At 47.8% G+C, this 27448-nt stretch overlaps 1 protein-coding gene across 7 annotated transcripts in view; it reads left to right on the top strand.

Annotated features, from left to right (window-relative positions):
- FIRRM (FIGNL1 interacting regulator of recombination and mitosis) overlaps positions 1-27448 on the top strand; it is a 3243174-nt gene that overhangs the window by 814456 nt on the left and 2401270 nt on the right. The window lies entirely within an intron of this gene.

Genomic DNA, 27448 nt, shown 5'->3' with positions numbered 1-27448 from the left:
GGGTCCTTTCTGGGTTTCCGAAGCACTGTGATTATAGTCTCTCATTGATGGTGGCTGCTGGCTGATTGCCCCCTCTTAAGGGTTCCATATATACCTGAAGGACATGTGGGACTAATATATTCTATCTGATAGAGACTTCTAGCTGCAGATTTCTAAAGTTAGAATATTCCCCAGGCGTCACACTGGACCTGGAAACATTTTTAACAGTTCCTCTCCACATGATAGGTGGTTTGCACTGGAGTTTTCAAGGTGATTCTTGTAGGAAGGTGGATATCTGACTATATGGTTACTCCAACTTTTTGCCTAGTTTTTAGCTGCTTTTCGACTTAGTTTGCCTGGGATCCTGCTATTAAGGGCCCCAGGCTATCTGCTCTCACGGTAAAATGGACTCCATGTACTTTAGGTATATCTCCAATTGGACATTGGGTCACCTTGTGAGCCCCTGTGTAGTGTACCATAGGTACCCAGGGCATAGGTGCATCCAAGGCCTACCTGGGGCTGCAGCATGTATTATGCCACCCCTGGCTGGCCATCCAAACTGACACAACTGGCTGATCACTCAGCTGGGGCAAGGTCGTGTAATCACCCCTAACTTAGGTATAGTATCCCTATACCTTCCATTACATATAGACCCATATATACCTATAAGTCACTCCTATGGCAGGCCTTAAAAATATCCTGGAGGCGGAGTGCTTGGTTTTATGTGAGATGGTGCTCTAGCATGAGCTGAGCCTGTCTGCAGCTTGCGGAACCTTGTCCTTATAGCTGTTCTACGATATAGCCATACCATATACTCTTAAGTGCATTATAATCCTCGCGGTTAATGCTAACTTTGGTTTGGCTTTATCAAAACATGTTGTGTAAGGTGTCATACGCTTTGGAATACTACCCCCCCCCCCCGCCAGTACTGGTGGCGGGGGTAGCATTCCACCCTTCTAGAGGGAGAAGACATGTAGTTGTAGCTTTACCCGGTGAAAGTTAAACAGAGCCTCAGCATCACAAAATGGATGCTGCTGCCACGGACACGAGTCTGACCTCCTGCTGCTGGACGAAACTCTGGCTGGGGAGGCCTGGACAATAGGTTTCCTGCCTTGGGAGGTGCTAGCACCTCCCCAGACAGGCTATAGTGTATTGGGGCAGGGTGGGTTGAATGAAATGAGACACTGCCTGGGGCACACAAGGTGCTCCATGCATAGCCCGGTTCAAACCAGTTGCTGGGGCACTCCAGCCCCAGCTCTAGCGCGAAACTGGACAAAGAGAAAGGGGTGTCACCACCCCCTTCCCAGGTTCCACCCCTAGGAGGGACCTAGCAGGTAATACAGCCCCTTTAATTCGTATAAAGCTAGGAGCTGAGTCTAGAGACTTTAGATTCTCCTGAACTGAAACTCTGAAACGAAACTCTGGAACTTCGACATTCTACTGCAACTAGAAGACTGAAGAATCTCCCCTGTGGTCAAGGAGTGACCACCCTGTGCGAACAGGCACCATCAGAGACTTGCAGGTTTGCTTTGTCGACGCTCCCGCCGGAGCCCGAAGACTTAGCGACGCAGCCTCTGGACTTCCAGACTTCTCTGACCCCGACCCACAGCCACAGCAAAGCTGAGACCCGTGGGACTGTGGAACTGGAAAACCTGCAGTACCTGCTTTTTGCTAACTGTGCAGCTTCTGAGGCATCCTCGAAGTTGTGCATTGGGACCTGAGAAGCCCAAACCACGAGCAGTAAGTGCACCGAAGCTCAGCCCTCCACACTCCATGAGTGCCGCGTGGGGCCTTCACCTGCATTTCTCCTCGACGCGTCTTCGCGGTTGATGGCCTGTTGGCTAGTGGCCCTCCTGAAGACATCCTACTGAAACAACGCTGCTTGCCTGGTTGCTCTGGGCTTGCTCCTGCTTTCCTGTAAAAGGGAAGCTCCACAGAACTTGCTGGTCTGTACGAGAAGCCGATCTTCACATCCTGCGTGTGTTGCCTTTGCCAAGGCTTGTTGACTCCAATCCGGAAGCCGACACCGCCAACAGCGAGATCCTTCGTGGGACAGTCCGCATCCAGCTCCTGGTTTATTTTATTTATTTTATTTTATTTATGTGTTTTTATATAGAGCAGACTTTACCCGAAGGCGTCAGAGCGCTTCAGAATAGGAACAGAAAATTACAAATGAACAAATTACAAAAGCAGGCGATAAGTTACATGAGGTAAAAGTGACAATTGTGAGCAAACAAAATACATGAGGTATCAAACGGTGCATTACAGGAGGAAAGAGTGTCAAGTGTGCAGGTTACAAGTGAAAACAAAGTACAATTAGAGGTAATATACTGCAATATAGGCTAGACACTGAGGCACAAGAACAAACGTTACGTAGGCAATGGTGGCACTTGTGCAAGTATCAAAAGCAAACAAAATGTGAGAGGTAGAAAACAGTGTGTTACAAGAGAAAAGTGGCGTGTGCATGTTACAAAAGAGTACCAAACACAGGGACAAGGATAATACTGCAATAAGTGGCATACACTCCAACCACACGGACACACTGGGAAGGCACTTCCATAGTCATGGAGAATAGAGTTTTCAGTAATGGGAGGTCTTCCTTCAGATAATAGACAGGGCATGAATTAACTTTTGGAAGTGTCTTTGAAGGAGGAGAACTTTGAGAACAGTTTTGAAGGCCTGGGAGGAGGTGGTGGTTTGGTGCTGAGGCGGAAGTGAGTTCCAGATTCTCACCGCGTTGCCTGAAAAGGATTGGGCCATCGATCTTTCCTTCTTGAAAGTGGGAGGTTCAAGCAGTAGATTTTTCCGCATTACGTGATGGTCTAGAGCCTCCAGAGAGTTTGTTTATTCGCCAGGTAGCGAGGAGAGGAGGAGTGCAAGGCTTTGTGGGTGATACAGGCAGTCTTGTAGATAGCTCTAGCCTCGATGGGAAGCCAGCGGAGGGTGGATAACAACTGTGTGATGTGGTCGCTTCTTTTGGCCCCATAAATGAAACGAGCTGCTGAATGGAGAACAGATCTAAGGGGGGGACAAGTGGGATTTGGGGAGGCCAGTAAGAAGAGAATTGCAGTAGTCCAGTCTGGAGAGGACCAGCGATTTCACCAGGGTTTTAAGGTCCTGCTCCGGGAAAAAGCGACAAATTCCCCAAAGAAGGCGCAGTTGGTATCGAGCAGACGTTGCAATGGAATTGATGTGGGAGATTAGATTGAGTTTTTTGTCGAGAATGACACCAAGTGATTTTGCGCTGTCGACAATGATGGGTTTATTGTTAAGTAGATTCATCTGATCCATCCATGATTGGACCGGGGAGGAGAGAGTAAGAAGGAGAGGAGGAGGAATTCAGTTTTGGAGGGATTCAGAATCAGTTGATGAGATGACATCCAGTTTTGAATGGAGTCGAGAGTAGTGCTTAGGATGGAGAGATCGTGAGTGGAGGCAACCTTGAGGTAGATTTGAGTGTCGTCTACATAGAGATGATAATGGATCCCAGATTTACTTAGGAGATTTTTCAGTGGTTCTAAATAGAGATTGAACAATGTGGGTGCAAGTATAGAGCCTTGAGGAACACCTTGACCTACCGCCACAGGAGGTGAAAGACTGTTAGGTATTTTGATCATTTGGGATCTATCTGAGAGGAAGGAGGCAAACCATTTAAGCACAGTGCCCTCCATGCCCATTCTCTGTTGAAGAGTGTTGAGGTGGGTATTGTGATTGTGATTGACAGTGTCAAAGGCTGCAGAAAGGTCTAAGAGAATTAGAAGACAGGACCCCCCCGAATTGAGTATCCTCAGCGCGACATCAACCACTTGCAGTAGAGTAGGGCTGTTTCATTGCTGCAGTTTTGGATGAAGCTGGACTGACAATTGTCAAGAAGATCATTGTCCTTGATATGACGAGAGAGTTGTTTCGCTACACATCTTTCTGTGATCTTCGCAAGAAAGGGTAGATTAGTGATAGGGCGGAAGTTGTTGAGGTCATTTGCATCAGCAGTGGGTTTTTTAAGCAGAGGGGTGACCTGCCCAGTTTTAAAGGAGACAGGAAGGGAGCCTTGACAGAGGGAGGGGTTGACCAGAGTGGTCCAATAGGAAAGGGAATGGGTATAGAAGTCAGTGGCAATGGCACTGGGGATGGGGTCCAGAGAATGGTTGGAGGAGGAGGGCATCTTCAGATATAGAGTCAAAGTTCTGCCAAATGGCTGAGGATTTGCGCTCCTCTGGAGGGGTAGGATGAGCGACCTGATCCACAAGTGATTTCACTTTTTCATCGAAGAATATAGCTAAATCCGCTGCTTTCTCTGTAGAATCCTCCAACTTGGAGGTTGGGGGAGAGCAGTTAGGAATCTTGATGAGATCGAATAGTTTTTTGGGTCTATTTTTGGCTGAATCAAGAAGGGTTTTGAAGTGCGATGCTTTCCCAAGGAAGATGTGCTTGTGGTACTTGGATCTTGCTGAACGAAGCGTGGCCAAATTATCTGTGGAGGGCACTTACCTCCATTGTTTCTCCAGGAATCTTAGCTGCTTCCTTTCTTCATGGAGGGATTGGTTGAACCAAGGTGCTGAGGAAGTAGGCCTTATCTTTTGCTTTTGAGTGGAGCGACGTTATTGATTTCGGCTGCAAGGACTGTGAGGCATTGGGAGGTGAGGTTGTCAACATCTAGGTTCGGGTCTAGCCTTGTAAGTGATAACAAAGCTGATTCACAGAGGGGACCGACATCAATATTTTTCGCATCACGGAACCAGGAGGTGGCCCTCTTAGGTTGGCCAAGAGTTATGGAGTGTGATAGGTGAAGGGAGAATGGGATGAGGAGCTGGTCGGACCTACATGAATAGGGGTAGTGATAGAGAGCATGCCTGCTTTAGAAATAACAAGGTCCAGGATTGAGCCCTTAGAGTGTGTTGATTCTGTGCAGTGTTGGGTTAAGCTCATTTGCAGAGAGGAAGGTGGCCAGCGAGTTCGCCGAAGAGTCATGCGGTACGCCCCAGTGGAGATTGAAGTCACCCACAAAGGTCTGATTGTCACTTCGCGAGTATTGGTCGCTGATGAAGTCAGTGAGTTCCTCCATAAACAAAGGGCCACTACCAGGCGGGCGGTAAATGACATGGAATCTGAGGGGTGAGCTGTGGTGCAATTGAAGCTCAAGAGAAAGGCATTCAAAGGTGTGGAAGGAGCTGATACGAGAAGCCTTAAGTTGAAGGGAGTTTCTAAAGATGACTGCAACACCTCCCCCAATGTTGTCAGTTCTGTCATTCCTAAGTATAGAATAGCCTGTGGGTAATAGGAGATCAAACATAGAATTAGAGGTATCTTTGAACCAGGTCTCTGTGAGGAAGATCAAGTCAACATTGTGAAAGGTGATGGTATCTGAGATTTCAAGTTTGTGTTTTACTGCAGATCTGCAGTTGTGGAGCAGACAGCGCAGCTCTGTCAAGACTGTTTTGGTGACGGGGGCACTTGGGCTCTGAAGGGTGATCGGGATATTGTACTTATGCTGGGGTGCTCGGGAGGGTTTAGGTGGATGCCTGTTTCTGACAGAGGAGATTGTCGGAATAGTGTAGATAGTAGGGTTACTAGGGGATGCAGGTTGACGAAGGGTGTCGTTCAAGGGCTTGTGTGAGTTAACGAGGTTTGCGGACGACAGGTTGAGCTTGGCTGTATTGGGGTGAGTGGGCGAGGTGCATCTCGTGGGAAGTTGGGAAGGAGTAGAGGTGCATGGAAAGGAGGAAATCTTGGAGCTTAAAAGTGAAATGGCAGCTACCAGCTGGGAGATGGAGGTGATAAGAGAGCCTAGCTAATTTTCCAGAGAGAGTAAGGCAGAGCACGGAAGGTTGGGTGGCTCGATGGAAACAGGAGGGGGTGGAATTGGTGGTGACAGGCAGGGAGAGGTGGGGGGACAGGAGGTGAGTTGGGGTATGGGGTTCAAGAGTGGGGAGAGGTGGAGGTTGAGAGCGGGAGTTGGTGAATCGGAGGTGAAGGGAGAGTTGTCGGCATTGCAAGAGGAAGAGGAATTAAGGACATATTTAGGGGGAGATGGGTGCGGAACAAGGCGGTAAGGTGGAAGAAGAGGGGAGGACTGTGGAGTCATGGGAATGTAGGAGGTTTGGGAGGAAAAGAGGCGAGTTGGTTGTAGAGGTCCTGTCAGCTAGGAGAGGTGGCTCTGAGGGAACGGGCGTCTGGTAGAGTGAGGGGGGTTGAGAGAAAGGGAAGTTGAGGAAAGGAAGTTGTTCTGCTGGGCCCAAGGGAGGGAAATGGAAAGGGTTACCAAGGGGGGAAAGGGAGTAGCTCAGCACTGCTGGATGAATGGGAGGGAGGAGAGAGATGCAGTGGGTTTGTGGAGAAATCGGGGCGAATAACAAGGGGAGGAGGGGGTAGAAAAGAGGGAGGGAGGAATAAGGGGAGCGTAGGGAAAGTTAACTGGGGGAGAAGGTTGGAGGAGAGGTGGACAACAAGCATTTGCAATGCAATAGGTCTCGCATTTGCGAGAGTTTGAGCTACTGGCATTGTAAATGATAATGCCATTTATTTATATGTTGGTTTCAAAACAGATAAAAAGGCATTGTCATTAACAATGCCAATAGCTTAAACTTTCGCAAATGCGAGACCTATTGCATTGCAAATGCTTGTTTAAATTTGAAGTGACTTTATCATGATATTTGGTGCATGGCTTACTTAGCACATATTTTCTTGGCTGATCTGGTTGTCATTGTCAGGCCAGGACCCGACTGGGAAATCATCAGAGATTGGTTCACCCCCATACACCCCTCCACCCCCCGTGGAGAGATTAAAGCAACTTTCCCCCACTCCTGTGTTTGCATGGGCAAGTACCACCAGGTTCTACCTGTTAAAAAGTGTTTGTGTAAAAAGGGCGCTACAGGGTAATAATAAGAAGCAAACAGGCACCACACTGTTTGCCTAGATTATTCACACTTATAAATCGGATGCAAACCGGCAGTACATACGTGGCACAAATGCTATTCACGCCGGGTTTTACTTGCACTGGCTAATTATAGCTGGATTTACCTGCCCCCTCGGATGGCAGGCATACCTCCGTCCGTTCTATAAATAGGTCTGCTGTAAGCGTTGATCAGCCCTCCGAGAAGCCCGACCCGCAGCTGAGGAGGGGTGAGAACAGTTTGTGTGTGCGGTGCCAGCACTTGTTTACATGCTTTAACGGGAGGTGGGGCTGCAGCACAGAGGGTGTCCCGATTAATGAGGTTATTAAACACATTATTACACTTGAGCGACGCATATAAAGACCAATGTCAACGCCTGCCTAGTTGCCTCAAATGCAGCAGTGTGGCGTTTGCTGAACTGAGTTAGTTGAACAGCCATTGCGTGCCTCAGACTACTCAACTGACGAAAACAAGAGACAGGAGACAAACTACAGGATTGACTTGTAAACCCGGATCATCCGGTGACTAACGTCTGCAAAAACAAAAACAAATATCAGCAGTGGAATTGGAATGCATCACACGTGTGGAGGGCGCCCGTTGCCCGTTCTTTCGCGGATGCTTCAGAGAGTTCGGTGCGTTTTGGCGCGGAGCAAGCTGCAAGGAGGCTTTGCGTTAAACAGGTTCTCGTCAGATGCCCAGAAGGTCAATAGAGTTTCTACATTTATCTAGGGTGTAATTATATTATTCCTAACGCTTACCGTTGCATAGAAATACGTGAGAGTGTGTGCCGTTTCCACGTCTGAAAAACATACGTCACCGAGCCAGAATGGCCACATGTTAACATTCTGAAGCAGTAATGCAGCGGATCCTGTCTCAGGCGGGACACAGGCACGGAATGAAAACATAAAGCCAGAAACGCCAGAGAGGAGATAGGCCTACTTACTGCACGAATATTCGAGTCAGTTTAGAATAAAAGACATAAAAAACATGGGAGCTAAGATTACATTTTAATATGTTAGTGAGACAGTGTCAGGCGCGAACAATAGTTTCCCTCTAGTAAGATAACAAGCAGGAGGCAGATAAAACAAATCCCCGCCGGGCCGCCGCGCTGCCTGCGACGACCCGGAAGCGGTTGGGAAGCCCCCAATCACAGCGCGGCCCCAACCGGAAGTCCCGCCCCATCGCGGCGAGAGACAGAGAGAGCTGCCCGAGGAGCCACGAAGTCTCCGGATGCAGTCCCGGTCCCGAGATGGGGGACCGGGTGAAGAGCGGCCGGGCGCATGGGGAAGGCGGGGCTCTCATGTGGTGAGAGAGCCCCGCAAAGTGCTACCGCCGCCCGAGATGCTGATCCGCCGCCGAGCACCGCCAGAACAGGTAAGTGTGTTGAGTGAGAGGAGGGGTGAGTGGGGGTGGGGTGTACGCGTGTGTGTGTGTCTGTTTGAGTGTGTTTCTGCGTGTGTCTGTCTGTCTGTGTGCGCGTGTGTATGTTTAAGGGGGGGTGCGTGTGTGTATATGCAGTGTGTGTATGCCTTTCTTTGTGCGCATGCGTGAGTGACGACGTGCGCGCTCACGAGGTCGAATCTCGGCCTGCAAATGCGCGTGGCACTTTGCTGTCCTCATTCCCAGAAAAGTAACAACATAAGTTGTCTCGCTAGACGCAAAAGCTACGCTTTTGCTTACGTCTAGCGAGACCTAAAAAAGGGTAGTGACAGGAAGGAATATGGGGGAGGAGAAGAGATTGGAGTACCGGGATGGTGCAGAATGGGCAACGAGTGTATGAGCTAGAGGTAAGGCTAAAGTGATGCAGGGGGGGCATACTGTGAGGGGATATGAATAGGAGAGGAGGTCATAGGGGAGGGGGAGGGAAGAGGGCCGACCTGTGCTTCTCGAGAGTGCAGCCAATTGGAGTGTAGGGGGGTCAGGGGAGGAGGAAGGGAGTAATGGGTGGATCTAGAAGAAGAGTCAGGAGGAAACCCGGTCACAGAGGAGGAGAGTAGGGAGGGGAAGAGGTGGTCAAAGAGCGAGAGACAGGTGTCTTTGCCTTGGATCATGACAGTACCGTTGTTATAGAGTGAGGTAGCCCTTGAAACACGCAGAGGGGAATATTTTTAGTTGTTTCCCATGAGGGATAGAGGAGGAGGAAGTGACGTTAAGGGAATTGTATAAGCTGGTAGACCAAGAGTGAGTGTCGTAAGTGAAGAAAATGAAATCATTTTTAGTTTCCAATTCGTTTTATTGATTTCAAAAGCAAAATCAGACATTACATTGTAGTTGGGAGGCAACATATATAGATAGCCTTCGAGACAACCACGCAGGTCTTCTCCACAGATCAAGACATGGTTGAGGTATATGTGGCATATCATAGGTAAAGTGCAACGTCCAGAGGTATAATGCCTAGTAGAAAAGCAGAACTTCAAAAATAGAAACCTTAATCCCTCTCCCTCCCCCACCAGTGTGCCATATCAGTAAAGTTATCATCCAGTTATCTACAGGGCGTTTAGCACTGCTCCTTGTGCAAACTTGAGGGATCACTTGGAGCCTCCGTAAGGCGTAGTAAACGGAGATATCTGGGGCATGTGACTTCATTGAATTCAGTGGAGAGCAGGGACAATAATTGTAACCAGACCTTCCGGAACGTAGCCGCAGACTGTGTGAGTGTGGCCTGGATGCGCTCCATACCTAGCGTAAACCATATTTTATGCAGCCATCCCGTGTGGGTGGGTTTGGTAGTGGATCCCCAAAGTGACAGAATATGTTGTGAGGCCGCTTGCATGGCAATCCCCATTTGGCGTCCCCGGGTTGATTTTAGGGGGAAAGTAATAGCGTTAGGGAGGCCCAGGATGGTGTAAGCTGGGAGTCTCGGGATCTCCGTGTCGAATGTTTTGTCTATGTCGTCTAAGACCGCTTTCCAGTAATCTCTGATTTCCCGACACTCCCAGAGGAGATGAGTCATGGTGCCCCGCTCCCCGCAACCCCTCCAGCAGAGCGCGCTGCGAGTAGGATTCCCTTTATTAAGGCGGACGGGGGTAAGGTGCCAGTAGATTGCAAGTTTCACTGCTGCTTCCCTGCCTGCGGTGTTTCGTGTGGTGTGGGATGCCCTGTAGTATATGTAGCTCCATTCCCAATCCGACAGTGTCCTTCCTATCTCCTTTTCCCAGCGTCTCTGGCCCGCCGCCCGACCCGGGGTAATTGAAGGAGTGAGCAGCTTGTAGAGTTCCGATATGAGGCGTTTGTCTGATACCTTCGTCACTAGCCACTTTTCAAAGTCTGTCATATGTCTGCTGACCAAGGGAGCGCAGTCCGGGTGCGTAAGCCAATGCCGGAGCTGGAAGTATTGAAAAAGATGGGGGGCGGAAATACCATAGCCCTGTGCTAGGTCGGAGAGGGGATGGAAGCCTTGCAGATCGAAAAGATGACCTACGGATCTACAGCTCGTACCGCGCCATTGGGAGAAGGCCTGGGGATCAGTGCCCGGTAGAAACTCCGGATTGTCCAGGATGGGGTTAAGCGGGGAGGGAAAGTGAGGTACTGAGATTCTGTACCCGTTTCATAAAAGTCGTCGTATCATGGCGATTTTGGTATCAGCAGACCGAAAATGGCGAGTGTAAGATGTACGAGTATTTTCGTCATGTTCGAGTGACGAGATCACCATGAAATCAGGGATTCCGTTCTGAACCCTTGGGTTCCATTTTGTGTACAGCAGCCATTTTGTGGTTGCCCTCACATAGGCCGATGACTAAGGCCGAACGAGTCCTTGGGACACGTACACTTTTAACTAACTTCTGTGTGACCTGGGCAAGCTGACTCCGTTGCCCGAAGCCAAACTTGTTAAACCAGTTCCTTTCCTAGTAGCTGATCAAGATTGAGGATCAAGGCATAGAACATCATAAACCCTTTTCATTGCAGACAACTATGCCTTATCTTACTCACACCTGTCCCTGCTCCTTTCTTTATGGCCTGTTTACGATGAGGAGGTGCCCATTTTTATTAGGGGTCCGTTCGACTTATCTGATGAAGAATGTTGAGCCTTTCCGGGTAATTGATGGTGAGCTGGACACTGAAACGTGGGTTTGTCATACAATGCTTTTTGTCGTGTACACATGGGATTGGTCAACTGTAAATAAGGAATGTTTGCCTGAAGCACAATATTTGGTATAAAAGGGATGACTTACTTTGTAAAATTGAGCAGTCTCCTGAGAACATACACCGTGTTGTACTTCTAGGATCTCTGTTACAGGCTGCAGCTAATAAAATTGATCTTTGACGTCACCAAAAAGTACCCCGTGTCTCTGTACTCTAAGACAGGTGGACCCGGAGACTTGGGCATTTCCCCTGGCGCCGCTGGGTCTTAAATAACCCGGTTCTTCATTTGGCGCCCAACGTAGGGCGACTTCAGCGGTACCGGTCCAAGCCTGAGGTTCGTGAGGAGCTTCGTGTGAAAATTCTGGAGGAAGGCCTGCCACTTCATCGACCCCTGTATGTCGTCATGGTCCGAAAGTCTTTGCTGCGAGGTTCCCCGCTTTCCGACTGCTACGAAGGACTGCTGCCCTGACTGTCGCCCTGTCTTGGACCCTTTGATGATTTGTAAAACGAGACGATAGACGGGTCTTCTGGTGCCGACATCGATACCTCAGTTAAGTATGAGTGGAGCGTCTCCCAGTCCTTAGTTTTTGGGTATCCCCTTGGGATCTTTGATTTGGAACTTGCAAGTACCAAAGCCGAGGGATTCGTGTATTCACGAGACTATCGTATTCGATAATCCCTTGAAGTTTGAAGCTAGACTAGTGAGCGAAGATGCCTGGTCTTAGCAGACTTGGAAAGTTATTTTGTTGTGGTTGTAATAGGGATTCCCGATTGGAGGATTCGTGTCCGGTTCCTCCGATTAGAACTCCAACCTATGAGCTCTATGTGAAGCATGGCGTGGGTCCCATCACGTATAATGAAGTGTGGATCCGCTACACTAGGAAGGATGGTGTCTTAAAGTGGCCCCAATATGGTAGTTACGATACGGAAGTTTTAGATAATCTAGAGGTTAGACTTTTTAAGAAGAAAGCCCGGCCGGCGATGTTTGACTCTTTCCGCCTATGGCGAAAGGAAGCCAAACAGAAAGAAATTAAATTAGCGAAGAGAAATAAAAGAAAAAAGGGTATCTCGATAATGCAAGCTGCTATGCAGTATAAAGATAACGAAGAAGAACAAGCGAGTGAGCAGTTGCACAGGCAACGTAAAATGGCGATTGATAAATGCTATCCAGTTCTGCCGCTTCTTCAGCAAGATGCAGCGAAGGAACTTGAGAAAGATCCTTTAATGTCACATTTGTTGAGTTTGCCACCCCCTTATATGCAGAGTGCTACAGCACCTCCGCAACCTTTAGTTGCGCAGCAACCTCCGGTTGTTTTGCCTCCGGTTATTCCACAGCCGCCAGCTCCTCTTCAGTTGGCTCCTACTCCTCTGGTGCAGCCTTCTCAAGGGCCGCCGACTCTACTACCTGTTCCGTCTTTAATTCCTACGACCTTTCCGCCTGTTCTCGCTGCCTCTTCTGCTACTGCTCCTACATTAGCTTCTTCTCAGTCCGCTTTATCTCCTGTCCTGTCAACTTCTCCTTCTGTCCGACAGAGAATGACGGATACTGTTACTAGTCTCTTGTCTCCTTTCTTTGGGTCATTGAGCACGACCCCCGTTTCAGAACGTAAACAGTTGCGTAGCCAACTGCCTGATTCTAGAGAGAAGGAAGTATTGGATCATTTGGCGCATAAATGGGTTACTGATCCTACAAGATATGAGTTAGTCTGTTATGGATGTCTTCCGCCAATGGGAAGCACCGAAGCAGAGATATGTTTTTGACAAAATGTGTGTTTTTCTTTGTGAAGAATTGGAAGATGGTGATTTGGGACCCAATCCACTTGAGTTGTGCCGTGTACGGTTCGAGTTTGGGAAAGGCACGATTGTGGGTCTCGACGTTGAAAGAGCGGTAGCGACACTGCTTTCGTTCAGGAGCGGGTCTCCTTCTCGGTCATTGTTTGAGCCTGATCCTTCTGTTAGGAGGAAAGTGAGACAGTACCCAATGAGGGAGGTTCCTCTGGTGTGGAAGGAAGCAGTTCAAGCTAATGCTGGTAATAATATTGTAGCTGCACCGGCTCATTTTCAACGTGTTTGGGTACATGTTCCATGGAAGCGAGCTGAAGTTTTGGCTCTTAAGCAGACTTTGCCTGATCCTCGTAAAAATCCTGCAGGGTACTATAAGGAATTATCACAGACCGCAGACTCATGTGTCATGAATCTAGCTGACATAGACATGTTGTTTGGAAATGTGGTCCCACAACCTTTATGGGGTTTGATTTGTCACACGGGTCATGCGCAGGAGTTAGGTGATACCTGGGTTAATATTGGTGCTGCAGATGGCCGACAAGTTGGTGGTGCTAAACCTGAGCCTGTAGTTGCAGAACTTCCTGGTAGGATCATTACTTACATGAAGACTTTAATGCCTGCTATGCGAGTAAACTGGGACAAATTGTCTGCGTGTAAGCAGAAGAAAGATGAAACGGTGTCCGATTTCTTCACCAGGTTTGAAGAAACATTCATTGACCACAGTGGTCAAGACATGAGTACTGAAGGTGGTCAACGGTTGTTTGTTGATAAGTTTGTGCATAATTTGCTTCCCGAGTTATGTACCAAGTTGAAGGATTCCGAGAGTTCATGGGCTGTTTCCTCATCAGCACAGATATTGGCTACTGCGCAGTACTATGAAAATAGGGATAAGGATGAGAAGGAGAGAGCAGAGAAGAAGACTAAAGAGTTGAAGACAAAGGTTCTTTTACAGCAGGCGTACCCGCCTCGTAGTGGTCAGTGTGACTATCAGCAACCACAGCAGTTTCAGCAAAATTCGCAAAGGTTCGAGCCTTCTCAACAACGTTTTCCTGTAGGCCCTAATCAATGTGCATATTGCAAAGAAAAGGGTCATTTTAAAGGTAGCTGCCCTGTTTTGTTACAGCGTATGAATGGTGTTTCTAGCGCAAGAGGTCGGGGTGTTCCGCAAGCTTCTAGAGGTAGAGGACGTGGAGGGTTCCCCCAGAACGGGCGTTCCTTTCTTCCACAAAATACGATGAATTGTTTTGATCAGCAAAATAATGCGTCTGGCAGGACAACTCATTACTATGCTGATGACTACTATGTCGAAGGTGAGAATATGGAAGGTAATGATTGCTAGGACAGCCATAGACAAAGAGAGGGAGTTGTTTCAGTTCCAGTAGACCCGAGTGGACCTTATGTTGAAGTGATTACATCGGGTGTGTCAGAGCCTTTTCTGTTGGATACTGGTGCTGTGAAGAGTTCTATTATGCACTCTAAACTCCCTGGCGCACCTTTGTCTGGCTTAACGAATGTTTCGGTAGGTTTTTCTGGTGCCCCAGTTAAAAATCCGGTTTCTAGACCTATGTCTCTGTCTGTTGGACCTTGTAAATTCGAAGCACCCCTTATTCTGACGACAGGATGTGGTGAGAACTTGTTGGGATTGGATCTGTTGAAAAGATTGTACGCGACATTGTATTGTTCCCCTTCGGGAGTACAACTTACATTGGGTAAGAAAGTGGTCTCCCCGATGTATTTGTCGAAGGATAAACTTCCGACAGAATTGTCGTCTCTTCCTGATATTCTTTGGGCTACTGGTCCTAATGATGTGGGTCTTTTGGAAATACCGCCATATGTTGTGACGTTGAAAGCGAATGTTAAAATGCCACGTATTCCCCAATACAAGATCTCTAGTGATGGTGAAAGGGCGTTGCTAGCGATTATTCATGACCTGATTGAGAAAGATGTAATTGAAGAAACGAGAGGTAATGTGTGCAATAGTCCGGTTTTGCCTGTTCTAAAAAGGACTGATTCTTCACAACCGCCTGTATATAGGTTTGTGATCGATCTTCGCGAGGTGAATAAGATTGTAGTTCCGCAATTTCCTGTCGTTCCAGATATCACTGCCTTGCTGACCATGATTCCAGCTTTAGCCACTTGGTTTTCGGTGATTGATTTGAAGAATGCTTTCTTCAGCATCCCGATTGCCGAGGAGAGTAGGGATATTTTCGGCTTCTCTTTAGGAGGTCGAAGCTTCCGGTTCAAGCGCGCTCCTCAAGGCTATTGTGAGAGTCCATCAATATATAGTCAGGCTTTGAAAACACAGCTTGATACGATTGTTTTACCTGATGGTGCTGCTCTTATTCAGTACGTCGACGATTTGTTAGTCGCTGCCGATACTGAGGAGATTTGTAAAGAAGCCACCTTGTCGTTGTTGAGTCATTTGTCTGATTTGCATCATAAGGTGTCTCTTTCGAAATTACAGTATTGTCGACAAGAAGTGACCTACTTAGGTCATCTCTTATCGAAGGAAGGAAGAAGATTGACCCTAGAACGAATTCAAGCAATTGCAAAATTGAGTGTGCCAATTACACAGAAAGAAGTGCGTGCCTTCTTGGGTATCACGTGTAGAAGCAACAGGAGGGAACCCATAGACCACGTTGGGATGGGTATGTAATGTAAACAAGAACAATTCCCAACAGGTATCATTAAAAGGCAATTTTAACAATGTATGCAATTCGCATTACAAAAATAAGCAACAAGGAGTCGCTAGGGTTTTTTTGAAAAAAGGCGGTATTATTCACCAATTGAAACAAGAGGAGGTCTTTCACATGGCAATACAGTTAGACAGCACTGTACAGAACAAATCATGTGACAACCCAGTGGCACTTGGTGAGTCGTGATATATACAGTTGGTGACTGTGAAGGTGCAAGTGCTAAAGTGAACAGCGTGAACGGCGCATAGTGACAAATTATAAACCAATAATGGCTCCAAAAGATCAAGTTGTAGTCACTTAGAACATGATTGCATGAATTTTAACAGGAGCACACAACGTAATATGCGTCATATAGTTATGCTGTAAAGTCGACGGCGTTTCGATCCCCGTGAGTTGGGATCGTCATCAGGACAGGGTTGTCGATGAAGACAGTGATAGTCACCCAAGCGAAGGCGCGTGGGTGGCTAGGGTCCAAGCGGTCGCTCAGGAGTCGATAGCTGATCGTTAGTTGAGATGAATCTGGTCAGCGAGGGGGGCCGGGCGGCGCCTGTATGAATCAGGGCGGCCGAGGGCGATTAGGGCTCTTTGGATCAAGTTGTGCTCGCAATAAATGCTGGAGCTTCTTGGGTATCACGTCATATTGCAGACAATGGATACCGAATTTTTCTCTGCTGGCCAAACCTTTTTTGGCATTGACTTGTAAAGATACACCGAATCCCCTCCCGTGGTCTGATGATTGTCAGAAGAGTTTTTCGGAATTACGCGATGCAATGTGTTCGGCTCCTGTGTTTGGTACCCCCGACTACAGTAAGCCCTTTACACTGTATGTCCACGAGATAGAAGGATGTGCGTTGTCAGTGTTGACACAATCTTTTGGGGACAAGCAGCGTCCATGCGCGTATTTCTCGTCGACTTTGGATCCGATAGCTAGAGCGTTGCCGAGTTGTTTGAGAGCCACGGCGGCAGCAGCTGTTTCTATTCGACAGTCTGCTGGTTTGGTGATGAATAATACGTTGATTGTAATGGTTCCACATGCAGTGGATACTTTGCTAAACAGGACCAAGACACAACACTTAACTAGTGCTCGATTGTCAGGTTATGAGTTGACACTTTTAGCGAGTCATGTGCACATAAAGAGATGCAACACGTTGAATCCAGCTACGTTGTTGCCGATTGTAGCAGAGACAGATGTTTCTGAACAGCATGATTGTTTTCTCAGGACAGAAGAGGAAACGAAAGGGAGAGTAGATCTTAGGGACACTCCTCTTGTGAAATGTGATGGTACCTTATGGGTGGATGGTTCATGCTTCAAGCTTTCGAATGGGGATACGACTGCGGCATATGCTGTTACGACTTTGCATACGATTGTTGAAGCTGCACGTATCCCACATAATTCAGCTCAAGCAGCAGAGTTGATTGCACTTACGAGAGCGTGTGTATTATCAAAAGGAAAGAAAGTGACCATATATACCGACAGCCAATATGTGTTTGGTGTGGCTCATAGTTTTGGACGATTGTGGAAGGAACGTGGGTTCCTCACTTCTCATGGAACTAAAATTCAGCATGGTCAGTTGGTGAATGAGCTTCTTGAGTCACTTACTTTGCTGTTGCAAGTTGCGATTGTGAAATGTAGTGCACATAAGAAGGTTACGGATGACGTTGGTCGCGGTAATGCGTTTGCTGATGAAGTTGCGAAAGAAACGGCAAGAGATGTGATGTCGAATGTATGTTGCGGGCCCTGCAAGATGGATTGGTGACGTTGGAATGTGTGAAGATACGATAGAGAGTGTGAAGTCTATTCAAGCTGAAGCTACAGAGAAAGAGTTGAGTGTGTGGAGAGAGAGTACGGGTAAATTAGACGCGAATGGTTGTTGGGTTGAGTTGTCAGAGCATCAGCGATGGTTGTTACCCGATGCGTACGTGCTTGCAGTGGTTACGATGGCGCATGGAATGGCTCATATCAGTGTGAAAGGGATCTGTAAGTTGTTGGCTTCAGTATGGCAAAATGCTGGAATTCCTAAGTGTGCAGAGAATGTGGTCAAAAATTGTATGGTTTGTCTGAGGTACAATCCTGGCAAGGGAACTCCAACTCCAGCTGGTCATTTTGCTCCTCCGACGAATCCGTTTGAGGTTTTGCAGCTAGATTTCATCCACATGGAGAGATGCAACAACTTGGAATACGTACTCGTGGTTGTTTGTGCCTTTTCAAGATGGGTAGAAGCATATCCCCTGAAAGATAATACTGCCTTGTCCACAGCTAAAGCCCTTGTCAAAGAATTTTTCCATAGGTATGGTTTGCTGAGAATGGTCTGGAGTGATAATGGGAGTGAATTTGTGGGTCAAGTGATGAAGAGAGTGTGTGAAGGGTTAGGAATTCGCCAAAAAGTTCCACGCTGCAAATCACCCCCAATCAGCTGGTCTAGTGGTGTGCTATAATGGCACCCTCAAATTGAAGTTGGCCAAGATACAAGCGAGCTCTGGTCTTAAATGGCCTGATGCTTTGCCATTAGCACTCTTGTCGACTAGGATGACTGTGCATTCACGAGTGGGACTTAGTCCTTACGAAATAATTTTTGGTTGCCCGGCAAAGATATGGGGAGTGCCGAGGCCGATGAAATTTAGCGAGATTGAACACCCTGTATTGCTTGACTATCTGAATGATTTGACGGCTAAATTGCGTGTCTTACACCAACAGGTTCATGATACATTGCCACAGGCTTCTGACGATCCAGGACATGCCATCGATCCCGGCTCCTGGGTGCTGATCAAGAACTTTCAGCGGACAAAGAACGACCAGCCCCGCTGGATTGGCCCCTATTTGGTACTCCTATCAACGCGATCTGCAGTGCGAGTGCAAGGAAAAAAGAACTGGATCCACGGCGTACATTGTAAGAGGGTTCCTTTGCCTCTACCGTACGACCGGTGGGTCCAGGAGGGCATTCCTGATTCGGAAACTGAAACTGTGCCTCGTTTTCTGCCTTTTAGCGATGCACGTTTAATGGGGACAAGTTCTGAGCGTGAAAGCGACGATCTTCTGCAAGAAGCTGTGCCACCGTCAGTTCGATTGGACGCTACCGAGCCTGAACTCTTATTCCAAGACCAGACATTGCCTGGAACAAGCCGTTATAATTTGAGATCAAGAATTATGGACAAATAAAAATGAAAATTCCTTTTTTTGCTATTTTTTTTTAAAGTTCAGTTCTCCCATCTGAGAAACTGTTTTAACCGATTTTAGTTTTTCGAGCCGCCATCCGGGCTCAGCTGTAGGGTCGCGGCGTCAAGTCTTTGGAGTGCAAGCCGAAGACACAAGGTCGATGGTTCTGGTTGGTCCTAGGGCGTTCCCTGGACTGACAGACGCAATCCTTAGCACGGAACACCCTACCTCCGCGAGCAGCACGGTTAGAGGATGGAGTTTTTCGAGATGGAGAGACCTGTTGAAGAAATGAATTTTAGAGCCAAAATATGTGAAATAATGAGTAGAAAATGTTTTTTAATATTGTGCCTTTTCATGTTGTTTAGCTTAATGATGTTTTTAATGGGATATGTTATATTCTCTTTTCAACTGACGTTTGCACCAACTACACAGCCCATACCTTCTTCTACTGTTTCTTTGCATTCTTTTCATCCTCTGCCTGAACATGAGTCCATTAGGAGATTGGAATTCGTTAATAACTCTTTCGTTCAGCTTCTGCACCAACACCAATTAGTAGTGAACACGACTAACTGTTGGATGTGTGGCCTTATGCCTCATACTACTGATAAAGGTATTCCTTACCTGGTCCTGCCATTCAGCTACAATGGTTCTGTGTGGGCATACAGAACGATGTTCATCTATGCTCGTGAAGTCCACCCCCTACGTTCTGTGAAGGATAATCCAAAGAATAGTGCTCTAGTTAAGGGTATAGTCGATATGATTAGAGGAGCTAGTTCCTATGAGACTATCCCGAGAGATGAGACACTAGCGTATATTGGATGGAACGTGACTGGATATGGAGTTATCCAGTATTAGGGGTGTCTTTCATAGATTCACATGCCTGAATCATTCCCCGTCGTCGAGACGGGAGCCTCCGGTATATAGAAAAGTAATGTCCTATAGACATACATAAAGAAAAATAGGCCTAAGGGCCTCACCTTAGTAGCCTATCCTTGTCCTTATGCAAAAAGGACCAAACTCTTAGAGCCAGCCAATCAGCTATCACCTCCCTCTAGAACCTTCCCTGCAGGAGCCTCAGTCTCTCAGATTTTCTACCGCACGTTGTGCTAAGGGAGTCTCCTCTGAGCTCTGCTCAGATTCTGTGTTTTTTCACTTCATTAAATGACTTTGTTGTCAAGGATTCTTTTCTACTATGGATTATCTTCAAATACATTCTCTAAAGAACGTCTGGTAAGGAGAAGAAAAGATTTTTTAAGAGCCTGTGCATCTTGTTTCTAGAGGTTGCTCTGCTTTGATCCTCACACGGACCGCATTTACTTTCTATACCACAGGCCAAAGACTGCAAGGTATGTCTCACTTTCTCAAGTAAGTTTTTGAGAGGTCGTGAAGGGCGATTTTTAATATGGTGTCAAACACTAAGACCAGAAAGGAGGTTTTTAATTTTCTCCAGTGTCCGTGATGAGGCGGTATCCTCAACGTCTAGGAGACCTCAGAAGAGAATCTCCTCAGACTCATTCCTCAGGGGAAAATCCTGAGAAGGCCCTCAAAAAGATCACCCATGGGTCTTCTGGGCGCAGTTCTTAAAAATTTCCTCACTCTGTGGTAAAGGAGAGTACAGGACTTGCTTTTGGGAGAAAAATCATGTAAAAAAGACGACTTCTGAGCCGTCAAAATCGCCTCCTCTGGTCATAAGACCCTTCAGGAAGGCGTCTTCTATACCTCCTGAGGTAAAGACTAAGAAGTCAACAGGATCGTCGACGAAAAAATCATCATCATTGCCTATTACAGCCTCTTCGTCTACGATGGCCTCGTCTACGATGGCCTCGTCTACGATGGCCTCGTCTACGATGGCTCGTCTACGGCGGCTCGTCTACGGCGGCTCGTCTACGATGGCCTCGTCTACGATGGCTCGTCTACGATGGCCTCGTCTACGATGGCTCGTCTACGGCGGCTCGTCTACGGCGGCTCGTCTACGACGGCTCGTCTACGATGGCTCGTCGACGATGACTCGTCGACGACGGCCCCATCTACGACGGCCTCATCTATGATGGACTCTTCTACGCCTCCTCTACGATGTCCTAGACTACGATGGCCTCGTCTACGATGGCCTCGTCTACGATGGCTCATCTACAATGGCTCATCTACAATGTCTCGTCTACGATGGCCCGTCGACGATGGCTCGTCGACAATGGCTTGTCTACGGCGGCTCGTCTACGACGGCTCGTCGACGATGGCTCGTCTACGACGGCTCATCTACAATGGCTCATCTATGACGGCCTGTTTACGGCGTCGGCGATGACCTCGTCTACGATGGCCTCGTCTATGATGGCCTCATCTACGATGGCTTGTCTATGATGGCCTCATCTACGATGGCTTGTCTATGATGGCCTCATCTACGATGGCTTGTCTATGATGGCCTCATCTACGATGGCTTGTCTACGATGGCTCGTCTACGACTGCGTCGTCGACGACTGCCTCGTCTATGACTGCCTGTCTATGGCGTCGACGATGGCCTCGTCTGACGCTCGTCTACGACGGCCGGTCTATGGCTACGATGGCCTCGTCTACGATGGCCTCATCTACGACGGCTCGTCTTCGATGGCTCATCTACGACGGCATCGTCATCGACGGCCTTGTCTATGACTGCTCGTCTACGACGGCCTGTCTACGGTGTCGACGATGGCCTAGTCTACCATGGACTCGTCTACCATGGCCTCGTCTACCATGGCCTCGTCTACCATGGCCTCGTCTACGATGGCCTCGTCTACGATGGCCTCATCTACGATGGCCTCATCTACGATGGCCTCATCTACGATTGCTCCTCTGCGATGGCTTGTCGTCGACGGCCTTGTCTACAACGGATCGTCTATGGCATCGCCTACGGCGGCCTCGTCTATGACTGCTCGTCTACGACGGCATAGTCTATGACGCCGATATCGTCGACGGACTCGTCGACAAGGGAAATTCTGACAATTCTGGAATCTTATAATGTGGTAGAGAGGGCTGCTCAACCTTTTAAGATCTCAATGGTCTCTCAAGAACAGGTCTGCTTCTTGTATGACTTCACAGAACCTCTCAAGAAGACAGTAAGGTCAATACCGATTATCGATTGCTTATAGTCAGAGGGGTAAGGTTAATGCAGAACCCCTCCTCTGTATCACCAGTGATCCCTCAGTTGGATAAGAAGTATAGGGCGCCAGATACAGCGCCGGCGTGTTTAACAGGACATACTAAGCCGGACTCCGTGGTGACACAGGCGGCCCAGAAGACCTCCAAGAATCCTTCGGCCCCTCTGTCGCTTCCTCCTGATAAGGAGGTAAGAAGAGTGGACAACATTGGGAACAGGTTTTCCTCAATATCGGCAATGACGGTAAAGGCCGCGAACGCCCTAGCACTCTTGGGACGTTATAATAAGCAATTGTGGGCACACATAGCCCCATAGCTGTCGGAATTGCCAGGTTCATCCACTGAGGTAGTAAAGAGGATTCTGCTAGATGGTGAAGCATCGGCGTCAGAAACTATAGACTGCGCGATGGATATCGCTATGACAGGGTTCTGCCAGTTGGCTGGAGCAGCAGTCTTGCGGCTCCAAGGAAGGCTAAAGGCAGCCTCTTTCCGTCCTGAGGTGCAAACAAAGATTTTGGACATGCCATATGTTAACCAGTTACTATTTGGAACAAAAAAATGACGAAGCTGACCCTGCAAGAGCTTTGGGCACTCTTCAGTATAAGGATCAGTCCTTTAGTAGAATAGAGGAAGAGGACAGTCTTCCTACAGAGGAAATTATTAATACAAGTCTTCCTGCCGTTCGGGCCAGAGTAGACCGCAATACCAACGGCGCCAACAACAGCAAAACAAGCAATCCTCTTTTGGGAGGTCGTCCTTTCAAGGTAAAGGACAGCGGACATAACAAAAATCTACGGCTGCTTCTATGAGAAATCTCGATTATGCTGCAGAAAGGAGCAATAGAGAGAGTACCTCCATCTCAGAAGGGAAAAGGGTTTTATTCCTGCTTCTTTTGATCCAGAAAAAAGACAAGAAGTGGAAACCAATCTTGGACCTTAGGGCCCTCAACAAATTCCTAAGAAGCAGTTGTTTCGCTTGGTAAAGATCCAGGAGGTCTTGCGACTACTGTAATAGCAGGATTTTAGGGCGTCCCTGGACATACAGGACGCTTACTTCCATATCCCAATTCACAGGAATCACAAAAAGGTACTTGCGATTTGCAGTAGCGGGCAGACACTTGCAGTTTCGCGTTCTGCCCTTCGGGCTCAAGTCTGCACCGCGCATATTCACGAAATGTCGTACCCCGGTGGCGGCATATCTCAGACAGTGCCCTCACCAAGTCTTTCCGTATCTGAATGACTGGCAGGTCAGGGCTCCATCCTTAGAAGACACGTCCAGGCCTTCCAACGCCTGTTTAAAGCTTTTCGATTGCTTGGGTCTCACCCTCAATCAGGAAAAATCGGTCCTACAACCTTCTCAGTGCATCAGTTTCCTAGGTGCAACCCTGGACACACGGTCAGCAAAAGCTTTCCCATCCAGAGAGAGGATGAACAAGCCCCTTGCACTAGCTGCTATAGTAGCCACGAAGAAAGTCTTGACAGTCCGTCTCTTCAAATCCCTCCTGGGGATGATGTCAGCGTGTATCCTCCTGATTCCTCACTGTTGACTACGAATGAGGAATCTACAGGAGGTGCTCTCGAAGCGGTGGGTCCAATACACAGGGTCATTCGACGACCACATAAAAGTGAATCCTCAAATGGTCGGAGACCTGCAATGGTGGATGTAATCTCAAAACCTGTCTCAAGGCTTGTCATTCCTGCTTCCGGCTGCTCCTCATGTTGTCACAACAGGCGCCTCCTTGGAAGGCTGGGGAGTTTTTCTGCAAGAGCTACCGATAAGCGGGTAGTGGTCTCCTATGGAGAAGAAAATACATATCAATCTGCTTGAACTGCGGGCGGTCTTCCTGGCCCTTCAAGCTTTCCTGCCAAGAATAAAACATTCCCTGGTGCTCATCCGGCCAGGCAACACCACGACTAAGCACTACCTCAACAAAGAGGGAGAGACACGCTCTCTGACACACTCTCGCGAGTTGCAAAAAATAATCTGGAATTGGCTCACACTCCACAATATAACCCTAAGAGCGGAATATGTCCCAGGCATGGACAATGTGCTCACCGACGTGTTGAGCAGGCAGAAAACATCGTCACACGAGTTCGAATTAGATCAACAAATTATCGACCAGATCCTCTCCAGATGGGGCACGCCGCACATCGATCTATTTTTGACGACAATGAACGCCAAATGCCCACACTTCGCAAGTTGGCATCCCCAGTCAGGGTCTCTAGGGAATGCATCTTCCATCGCATGGCGCAACGTCGTTGCGTACGCCTTTACGCCATTCCCCATGCTTCCCAGAGTCCTCAGCAAAATTTAGGTGGAGCCTTGTACTCTAATTTTAATAGCCCCAACTTGGCCGAGGCGGAATTGGTTCACGGAGCTCCACCGTCTATCCCTGGAGCCGCCGGTCCACCTGCGGCAGTATCTATCTCTGCTTACAATGAACAACAATAAAGTGCACCATCCGGATCTGAAGTCTCTCAGGTTCGTCGCCTGGCTCCTGAGTTCAGACAGTTCCACAATCTGAATATTCCACAAGACTGCAGACATTCTTGCCAGAGCAAGGGCGGATAGCACGACCAAAACGTATTCCCTGAAATGGAAGCGCTTTTGTGTTTGGTGTGCAGATCACGGAATTCGGCCTTTCTCCACATCACCGGAGCAAATATTAACTTATCTATTACATCTGGCACAGTCGGGCCTAGCCCACTCCTCCATTAAAGTACACTTAGCAGCAATATCTCGTTATAAAAAACTTCAACGAGTCCATCGCTCTGGTCAAGCGGGTTGATTAAGCAATTTCTAAAACGATTATACAGATCTTTCCCGCCAGTAAGGATGTTGCCACCTACCTGGCATCTCCATGTGGTTCTTAACCAGCTCATGAAACATCCGTTCAAACCAGTACACTGAGCTGACCTAAAGTATGCCTCGTGGAAATCAGCACTCCTCCTGACGCTCACATCTGCAAGGGGGGTCAGTGAGCTACAGGTGTTTTCAATCCAGCATCTTTTTCTACTATTTAATAACGACAGAGTAATCCTGAGAACCAATCCTAGGTTTATCTCAAAAGTCCCGTCGGACTTCCACCTTAATGAACCGGTGGCTCTACGTTCCTTCTTTGCAAACCCTACCACTGCAGCAGAAAGAACATTACACTCCTTAGACCTCAAACGGTGTATAAAGTTTTACTTGGACAAGACGAAAGGCTTCAGGAAGTCTTCACAACTTTTTGTGGCCTACAGTAGACCAAGGCTTGGTCTACCTCTAACAAAACAGAGTATATCTAGGTGGATCTCTTCAGCGATAGCATTCTGCCATGACAAGGCCGGCCGGCCGTTGAATGCCACGGTTCATGCACATTCCACAAGAGCAATGTCCACATCAGCAGCGCTGTTCGCTGGAGTGCCGATTCTGGACATATGCAGAGCAGCGACGGGGAAGTCACCGCATACGTTCGCCAGGCACTACGGCCTGGATGTTGAGCTTCTGCAGGACGCAGCAGTGGGTCAGGCAGTGCTTCGACATCTATTCCAGTGAGGTGAGCCTTCCTACATCCCGCCATCCTGGTATGCACATCTCTTCTATTTGGTTATGTTGATGTATCCTAATGCTTACAGTCGCATGATACTAAGTGTGTTATATCACTGATTATATGGCATCATTGCTTCGAAGATGTGCATAGTGTATTGCTAACTACTCTGATTCAGGCATGTGAATCTATGAAAGACACCCCTAATACTGGATAAGAAATGCGTTACTTACCTGTAACAGCAGTTATCCAGTATTGGTGTCTTTCATAGATTCACATGCAACCCTCCCGCCTCCCCTGGAAGGTCTCACTTTCTCTCTACCTGCATTACGCCTCCTAGCTTGGTGCGTACGAAAATCTGAGAGACTGAGGCTCCTGCAGGGAAGGTTCTAGAGGGAGGTGATAGCTGATTTGCTGGCTCTAAGAGTTTGGTCCTTTTTGCATAAGGACAAGGATAGGCTACTAAGGTGAGGCCCTTAGGCCTATTTTTCTTTATGTATGTCTATAGGACATTACTTTTCTATATACCGGAGGCTCCCGTCTCGACGACGGGGAATGATTCAGGCATGTGAATCTATGAAAGACACCAATACTGGATAACTGCTGTTACAGGTAAGTAACGCATTTCTTAGTCTGAGTGAAAACCAACGAGCGAAAAGATCCACTCCGATCTGGATCGTACCCCATCAGGGTCATCTTTGCCTGCAAGGTAATGGCAAGAATCCGAGAGCTCAGTTAGGGAAGAGTATCTGCACTGACACGTATGTTTTTGCGTCCTAGACTTCACAATCGTTTCTAGCAGCTAAGGGTACCTATTTTGTCTGTTACGATAGAGCGTACACATGGTTGCCCCCTGATTTCTCCGGCACATGTTTTGTCTCGTTCCTGTTGCCTCCCACCTACACAACTGCGGCAGATTACCACAAGACGAGAGTTGTTGGAGGTGTCTTCAGTAAGGAAGATACTGCAGGACAAGAATTATGAGATTTCTTGAATGCCTATGGTTAACAGCAGGAACATACGGCAATTGACGAGAGTGGTTGAGTCCACCGTAGTTGAAACTGCCGGTGCCCTTAGTAACTTGACTGCTGAGCTCCAGTCGGATCGTCTTATGACTCTGCAGAACAGAGTTGCGTTAGATGTCATACTTGCAGATCGAGGTGGGGTATGTAAAGTGATCCAATCAAGTTGCTGTATTTTCATTCCAGACAATGCTCCGACAGTGTACCAGGCCATTTCCAAGCTGCACAAGATATCCGAGTCTATACATGTGGACGAAGGAGATTGGTCGTTGATGGGATGGTTCTGAGAACTGTTATCCACATGGGGATGGAAGATTCTGATGGTCATTGGGATGATCTTAGCCATCCTTTTCCTTTTCTGTCTTTGTGTACAGTGTGCTCCTGCTATATGTGGTCTCTGTGCTACATCGTGTGTAAGGAAACCTGTATCAAGAGACGTGCTAAGTAATAGGATGATGCTACAGCAACATCTTGGTGACCTGATGAGTATAGACCTGAACTCAGACTGACATGCGTTTAGGTTATTGCCTATGTAAGGGCAAAAGGAGGGGCTGAGGTACTGAGATACTGTACCCGTTTCATAAAAGTCGTCGTATCGTGACGATTTTGGTATCAGCAGACCGAAAATGGCGAGTGTAAGATGTACGAGTTTTTTCGTCATGTTTGAGTGACGAGATTACCATGAAATCAGGGATTCCGTTCTGAACCCTTGAGTTCCATTTTGTGTACGGCAGCCATTTTGTGGCTGCCCTCACATAGGCCGATGACTAAGGCCGAACGAGTCCTTGGGACACGTACACTTTTAACTGACTTCTGTGTGACCTGGGCAAGCTGACTCCGTTGCCCGAAGCCAAACTTGTTAAACCAGTTCCTTTCCCAGTAGCTGATCAAGATTGAGGATCAAGGCATAGAACATCATAAACCCTTTTCATTGCACACAACTATGTCTTATCTTACTCACACCTGTCCCTGCTCCTTTCTTTATGGCCTGTTTACGATGAGGAGGTGCCCATTTTTATTAGGGGTCCGTTCGACTTATCTGATGAAGAATGTTGAGCCTTTCCGGGTTATTGATGGTGAGCTGGACACTGAAATGTGGGTTTGTCATACAATGCTTTTTGTCGTGTACACATGGGATTGGTCAACTGTAAATAAGGAGTATTTGCCTGAAGCACAATATTTGG

The sequence above is a fragment of the Lissotriton helveticus genome, chromosome 1_1 (assembly GCF_964261635.1).
Source record: "Lissotriton helveticus chromosome 1_1, aLisHel1.1, whole genome shotgun sequence".
In the NCBI taxonomy this organism is placed as follows: Eukaryota; Metazoa; Chordata; class Amphibia; order Caudata; family Salamandridae; genus Lissotriton; species Lissotriton helveticus.
This window is presented reverse-complemented; position numbering and strand designations above follow the sequence as displayed.